At 40.1% G+C, this 7,362-nt stretch overlaps 1 non-coding gene across 1 annotated transcript; it reads right to left on the bottom strand.

Moving 5' to 3' along the window:
- Nucleotides 1-3,783: 3,783 nt before the first annotated feature.
- Nucleotides 3,784-3,890, bottom strand: LOC121230934 (small nucleolar RNA R71). The gene has a single exon (XR_005929006.1). It is a non-coding gene; the product is annotated as a small nucleolar RNA R71 (small nucleolar RNA).
- Between the last annotated feature and the right edge of the window lie 3,472 nt (nucleotides 3,891-7,362).

Below are 7,362 nucleotides of genomic sequence, written 5' to 3' on the forward strand. Positions count from 1 at the left end.
CCACAACATTTAACATTCAAATCCACAAAAACCCATTCCACAGCCGAGTTTTATAACCTGGCTCTGATACCACTAAATGTAACACCCTAAACTCGGCCTAGATGTTATGGTCGAATCTGGTGTGTTGCATCAAAGTGTCGTTCAAAAATCGAGTTGCTGGTAAAAGTTTATTTCTAAAAGTAAAACCTTTTGTACGGGGTTAGCAAATCATCTCATCACAAACGTTTGCTCAAAATATTTGCCTTTGAGATATTAATTCAACTTAAATCGCAGAAGCTCTTTTGAAAATTTTGTTGTTTAAAGCTCGTGTTCTTTCAAAAATCATGAATAGTTTGAAAACTCAAGTTTTCCTAGACTAGAAGTTTAATATAAGAAATCAAAAGCCCATTAAAAGTTAAAAACCCCTAAATGGCCTTATTACATAACTAAAACCCAAATATGAAAGCTTAAATAAATTAAGTTATTAACAACCAATCTGCGGACATGTGGCCACCACTGAGTCCCTTGCAGCTCCAAATCGTCTAAGGCTGGGGATTACCTGCACAGTTAAAAGAAGGCTGAGTTTACGAAAACTTAGTATGTAATCCCCTATCAGTCAACAGTGACAGTGCATACAGTAACGATCTGGGCCTGAGCCCTATTCATTAATTGTACAATCTTGGCCTAAGCCCTATGCAGTAACAGTGTGGGTCTATGCCCAAAACAGTATAATCACAATACACGTATGCAACCTAACCCAATCCATCCTGCTCACCACCTAAATCAACCAACTCACCATGTGGGGATTAAATCGACCCACCTAGCCAACTCACGAATATCGCAGCGTAGCTGCTAATAGTAACGTAGCAAAGCTGCTAATAGCGATAAACGTGGCGTAGCTACTAATGTCAGAATACGTGGCAAAGCCACCAGAATAGTACTTCCTCCAAATCAGAATCCCAACCCAATGCAGTATGTCATGTCATCATATTTCGTGTATTCAAGGTTTTAGACTCAAATACGATCATGCATATATCATACACTCATCAATTAAGCTATCTCTAAGGTATAACAGTCATTTTCACCCATTAGGGGTAGAATAGTAATTTTTACCCCTCAGGGGTATTTTGGTCATTTTACCCTCTGAGGTCTCGGTATAGATAATCGACCTCGCGAAAGGTCCACAGTCGCCTCGAGCAACTTAAGTAACCTAAACAGACCTAATGGTGTAAATGGGCCTAAGACCCATTATTTGGCCCAAGTGGGCCTACACGATCGTGTACCCACTTAGCCCAAATTTAGCTACGCTATGTGACCTACATAGCCCAGTCCAAAATTTATCATTTACTGTGGTTTTAATTGGTGTGGGGTCGACGAGCCTATTGGGCCCTCGAGCCCATTTCGGCCCAACGAAGCCCTTAACGACCTATGCCATGCAAATGACATGACAAGCCCAACTACTTCCCACCTATTAGTTAGATTTATACAAGTGGGCCTACGGGGCCCATTGGGCCCATTTGGCCCATCGAGGCTTAGTACACGAGAATGCTCGTGGCAGCCTCTACAGTCTATCGCCTATGGTTTCTGGGATCGATTTACCCCACGTGCAGTCGCATGCTCGTGAGGCCTCAAATGCTAAAGTTTCAGCTTTTCGGCTTTTTTTGATTTCCAACAAAGAAGGGCGTGAATACACACCTATTTTTGAGAACGCGCCAAAGTCCACGATTGATAAACCGTAATTTATACATATTTTAATCTCATGCATAGCTGATTTACGGATGTTTTCTCCTTAGATTTGGTGAATTCGATGCTCCTAATCCTTTAATTTCATGTTTTATACTTAAGTGAGCATAGGAGAGTAAAAAGAGCGAGAAACGGGCCGAAAACGGAGAAAATGGACCAACATGGGAAAACAACACGGCTTGGACTTCCTCACACGCGTGTCACACGGTCGTGTCAATTTGGCAGGATTGAAACACGACTTACACTGGTAGACCACACGCCCGTGGCTATTTAGCCTTGACCACGGGCTAGAGTAATCGCACATGGCGTGTCCCTGCTGAGCCCAAGTTTAGTCCTATTCAGAAAAGGCCAATTTTTAGGGCTCTTAGGCATTCAAAAGCCTATTTAAACACTTGATGAGGCACTTAGGAGGGGGACAGAGGGTAGGAAGCAAGGAATTACTTAAGGAAAGCCGATTGATCCATCTTAGAAGCTGGATTCATCATCAAGATTGAAGATCTCCCTTCAAGTTCCTTCAGGAGTTTTGGGTTTTCTTATGTTTTGTTACCTTTATGCTTTTGAGATGTTTTCTTTCATAAGTATGAACTAAACCCCTAAATACCTAAAGGGAATGAAACCTAAGACGGATCTTGTTATTATTATCTGAATTGTATGATAAATATTTGACCTGTTCTTAATTATGTGTTCTTAATTCTTGTTTTGATATTCCAGGATATTGATTCAAGTTAAGCTCTTATTCAAAGGAGGAATAGACCCTGTCTAAGAGTAAATTTGTCATAATTAAGCGAAGTTGATTGCACGCCTTGAGATAGGGTGATAAGATTTTGCCAGATTAGGGTGAAACTTAATAAGGGAATCCATAGATCGAGTTAATGCAATTCTAGGGTGTTAATTAGAAAGAGATTTCAATTATTCAACCTAGGGTTAGACGTTATTAGTCTTGAGAAAGATAATAATATAACTTAAGGATTTCTACGGATGAAGTCAAATGAATAAATCGTCTAATTCAAAGTCAAATAACAAGTGAAGTCTAGGTGGATTTTTCCTTAGGTATTGTCTCAATCAATCGAATTTTCCCAAAAGTATTTTCCCGAGTTTTCTATTTGTGCATTCTTAGTTAGAAATTAGTTTAGATAACCAAACCTCTTAATTTTTAGGCTAGATAATAAAAAGGAAGTAAATACTTGTACTCATAGTTCCTTTGGGTTCGACAATCCGGTCTTGCTGAGCTATACTACTGTTCGATAGGTACACTTGCCTTAATCGTGATTATAAGTTAGTCTCAAGAACGATTTATTTATACATCTTTAAAACCTGTTACGAATATCACGCAATTAAGTTTTTGGCGCCGTTGCCAAGGAACTAGGTTATTAGGAACACTTGATTCTTATTACTTTAGCCATTTTACTTTTATTGCAATTTAGATTTTTATTTTCTTTTCTAATTCTTCATTTATTTTCTTCTGATAGGTTTTTCTAGTTTATGACCAGAAGAAACCCGTCAGGACCACTACTTTTTCACGGTGAGAACCGTACAGTTTGTAGAAACCGGAGAGAAATAAGGCGAAGCCTAAGATACATAGAGGATGAGCAAGAGGATGACACTTCAACCACAACCGAGGAGATGGCTGAAAACTAAGAAAATTCGCTACCTCCTGCGATTACTGCTGATCCAGTAAATCAGGATCCTGCTCCACGCACTATGTATGATTATGCTAAACCTAATTTAACAGGAACTTAGTCAAGTATAGTTAGACCTGCTATTGCTGCAAATAATTTTGAACTGAAACCTAACACAATTCAAATGATATAACAGTTTGTTCAGTTTGATGGTTTGTAAGACGAGGATCCCAACGCTCACTTGTCAAATTTCCTAGAATTTTGTGATACCTTTAAAATTAATGGCGTTTATGATGACTCCATTCGCCTTCAGTTGGTTCCCTTTTCGTTAAGGAATAATGCTAAACAATGGTTGAACTCGTTACCACGAGGGTCAATCACTACTTTGGAACAAATGACCAAAAAGTTTTTATTAAAATATTTTTCACTGGCTAAAACAAGCAAATTATGTAATGATATCTCTTCTTTTGTGCAGATGGATTTAGAAACACTCTACGATGCATGAGAGAGATACAAGGACCTTTTGAGAAGGTGCCCTCACCATGGGTTACCGCTTTGGCTGCAGGTTCAAACGTTTCATAATGGCCTGAATCCTTTAACTCAGCAAATGATTGATGCAGCTGCTGGAGGAACTATAAATAATAAGACACCTGAGGCGGCGTACAAATTTATTGAGGAGATGTCACTGAATAATTATCAGTGGCAAGTTATGAGAACAAAGTCGATGAAAGCAGCCAGTGTTTTCAACCTTGACGTGGTTACTATGCTATCTAACCAAGTAGAACTCTTAAATAAAAAGATTGATGGTTTTTGTGGTTCTACTCAGGTACATCCAGTGATGAGGTACGATTCGAATGGAGGAGGAGCATGCACAGAATATCAACCCTTCAACCCTAGCATCGAGGAGGAATAAGTCCAATATATGGGTAACAATAACTCTAGACCCCAAAATAACCCATATAGTAACACTTATAATGCAGGTTGGAGGAACCATCCCAATATCAAGGAAATCAAAGGCCACAACATCCTCCGGGTTTTCAACAACCACCTTACTAGTAAGAAAAGAAGCCGAACCTTGAGGATATGTTAACCAAATTCATCTCGGTGTCAGAAACTCGTTTTCAGAATACTGAGGCAGCATTCAAAAATCAACAAGCATCAATCCAGGGGCTCGAAACTCAGATTGGACAGCTCGCTAAGTTAATTTCCGAACGACCACAAGGTAGCCTGCCAAGCAACACTAAATCTAACCCAATTGAGCAACTCAACGTGATTGCAATTCAAGATGAGGATGGCTTAGTTGCAAAACCAAGGCCAGAAATGATGGTAAGCAAAGGTAAGAATGAGGTAGGCCAAAATTACCCAAAGCCAGTGAGTAGAGAATATAAACCTCGTGTGCCATACCCCAATGCGACAAGGAAAGACCGATTAGACGAACAATTTGGTAAATTCTTTAAACTTTTCAAGAAACTACATATAAACTTACCGTTTACTGAAGTCCTTTTGTAAATGCCAAACGCAGTCAAATTCTTAAAGGAGCTTTTAACAAATAAACGAAAGTTGGATGAGGCGCCGTATGTGGAATTGAATGCAGTTTGCTCAGCCATATTACAAAATAAGCTACCCAATAGATTGAAAGATCCAAGGAGTTTTACGATTCCTTGTTTAATTGGTAGTTTAGATGTTCATCATGCATTGGCTGAGTTAGGGGCAAGCATTAATGTTATGCCTTATAAAATGTTTAAATAACTAGATCTTGGGAAACCCAAACAAACTAGGATGAGCATACAATTGGCTGATAAAACCATTAGATTTCCTAGGGGTATCATTGAAGATATTCTTGTTAAGATCGATAAATTTATATACCCAGTAGACTTTGTTGTTCTAGACATGGAAGAGGATAGTAACGTACCTTTAATTTTAGGATGACCCTTTTTAGCAACTGCTAGAACCATTATTGATGTTGTGAACTCACACTTCGCGTGGGAGACGAAACAATCACCCTTCAAGCTCGTAATTCGAGTAACACATCAAAAATTGAAGGTGGTTGTATAAATCATTCTACTAGTACTGATCACGTGGTGAAACCTTCTCTGCAGGAAATAGTTACAGAGAACGTATATGAGTCGTGTTCAAACAATAACAAGGGACCTATCTATGAAGAATGGAGGCTACAAATTGAGGAGCTAGATGATTGGTGGAGACAAAAATCGAGAACACCCAATAGGCCAAAATCGAGCCAGGACGAGCTCAATACCTCACCACATCAACTTAAGGTTGGAGACAAAGTACTACTAGATGCAGCAGATCCTTGCATTACCACTTTTGAAACTAATGAAGAAATTCCTCTTACGGTACTTAGTGTTTTTCCATATGGTACAGTCGAGGTAAATCATCCCGAATTCGGCACATTTAAGGTAAACAATACTCGTCTTAAACCTTATGTTAATAAAATTTAAAGCAGGGATGAGGAGTGTCAAGTCCTCGCTCCACCTTAAATATGTAAAAGTGAGGTAAGTAGAGCTTAGACTATAAATAAGTGCTTCTCGAGAGGCAACCCGAGCATTAACACTCTTAATTTATTTAAAATTCTAGTTTTTAACATCTAACATATGAACTGAATCATGGAACGCAGACTTTCTAAAGACCACGCGGCCAGGCACATGGGCGTGCATTAGGCCGTGTAAAAACATGGCAAGATTTTTTCCCCAACACCGGGTGCGATAAGTTGCCACGGCCGTGCTATAGGGCCGTGGGCAAAACTGGCAAAACAAAACGGGCATGAGACACGCCCGTGCGACACGCCTGTGCCCTCCACCTATGGTAGACACTGTCAAAACAAACATGGGCGTGGAACTATGTACACAGGTGTGGGAGAAGCGAATGAAGAAAGACACGGCCATGTACGCGCACACGTTCAAGCCACACGGGCGTGGCACGAATGTCAAATGAGCCTAAATTAAAAATTAGTGAAACACACGGGAAAAAATTAGGGCACACGTGCGTGTCCCACGGCCGTGTGCCCCAAAATCTATATAAACCCCTCATTATTCATTATCTCCCTCCCCAAAAATCCCTAACCCTAGCTGCTGCAACTCCACACGCTCGTGTGCCACCTACAACACCAATTCTGACGCCCCAAGTTCCTTCTTTTTGCGTTTGTTTACTCTTTTCTCTCTATTTTCTTTAAATATGTTGCTTATTTCATTATTCCTTTGCTATATTGAACTATTTTTGAATATTCATAGTTAGAATAGTAAAATACTAGTGCTTGTTTAATAAAAATTTTTGTCATTTTAGTTACTACATTATGCTATACTCTTCCATTTTCCCTTGTTTCCATGAAATTTATGCCTACTTACACGCAATCATTCATTATTTCTATAATCCTATAACTTGATATATTTAGTGGTTTTCGTTTTTATCATCTCATACGTAAATCTCATAAAATATTCATATTTAGCCTCGATTTTCCATACTATTCTTGGGGCATATTGATTGAACTTCAATTTTTCAATGCAGGTACAATGTCGTCCTCACGTGGTAAGAAGACCGTTGTTCCCACCTCGAAGAAGAGGAAAGGAGCAGTGTCATCGTCGGGTCCTACCATAGAGATTAGGCATCCATTCCTCCAGGTTCCCTTAGGACCCTAGGAGGAATTATATCAGATATTACTAGCCCGACCCCTAAGTGTGGGTCGCTGCATTGACCCCAGTTCCACCTCGGTGATCTAGTACACCAGTTGAGCATACCCGAGTTCGGGATTGCATAGGGTTGTACACGGAGAAGTTTATGGACGACAATGACCTCGTCACCCTTCACCGCCACATCCACTACTCCCCCTCAAAATGTTGGAGGGACCTCGTCCCTACCTCGGCCACCTACGATCCTAGTCGTTCTAAGGCATCAGCTCTCCCTCATTCCTTAAGGTATCTACACGTCATCTTGGATCACACTCTGACAGGGAGATGAGAGAGCACTAGTGTCGTCACCACCCACGACGCCTATTTCTTATGGAGTA

The sequence above is a fragment of the Gossypium hirsutum genome, chromosome A06 (assembly GCF_007990345.1).
Source record: "Gossypium hirsutum isolate 1008001.06 chromosome A06, Gossypium_hirsutum_v2.1, whole genome shotgun sequence".
Lineage (NCBI taxonomy): Eukaryota > Viridiplantae > Streptophyta > Magnoliopsida > Malvales > Malvaceae > Gossypium > Gossypium hirsutum.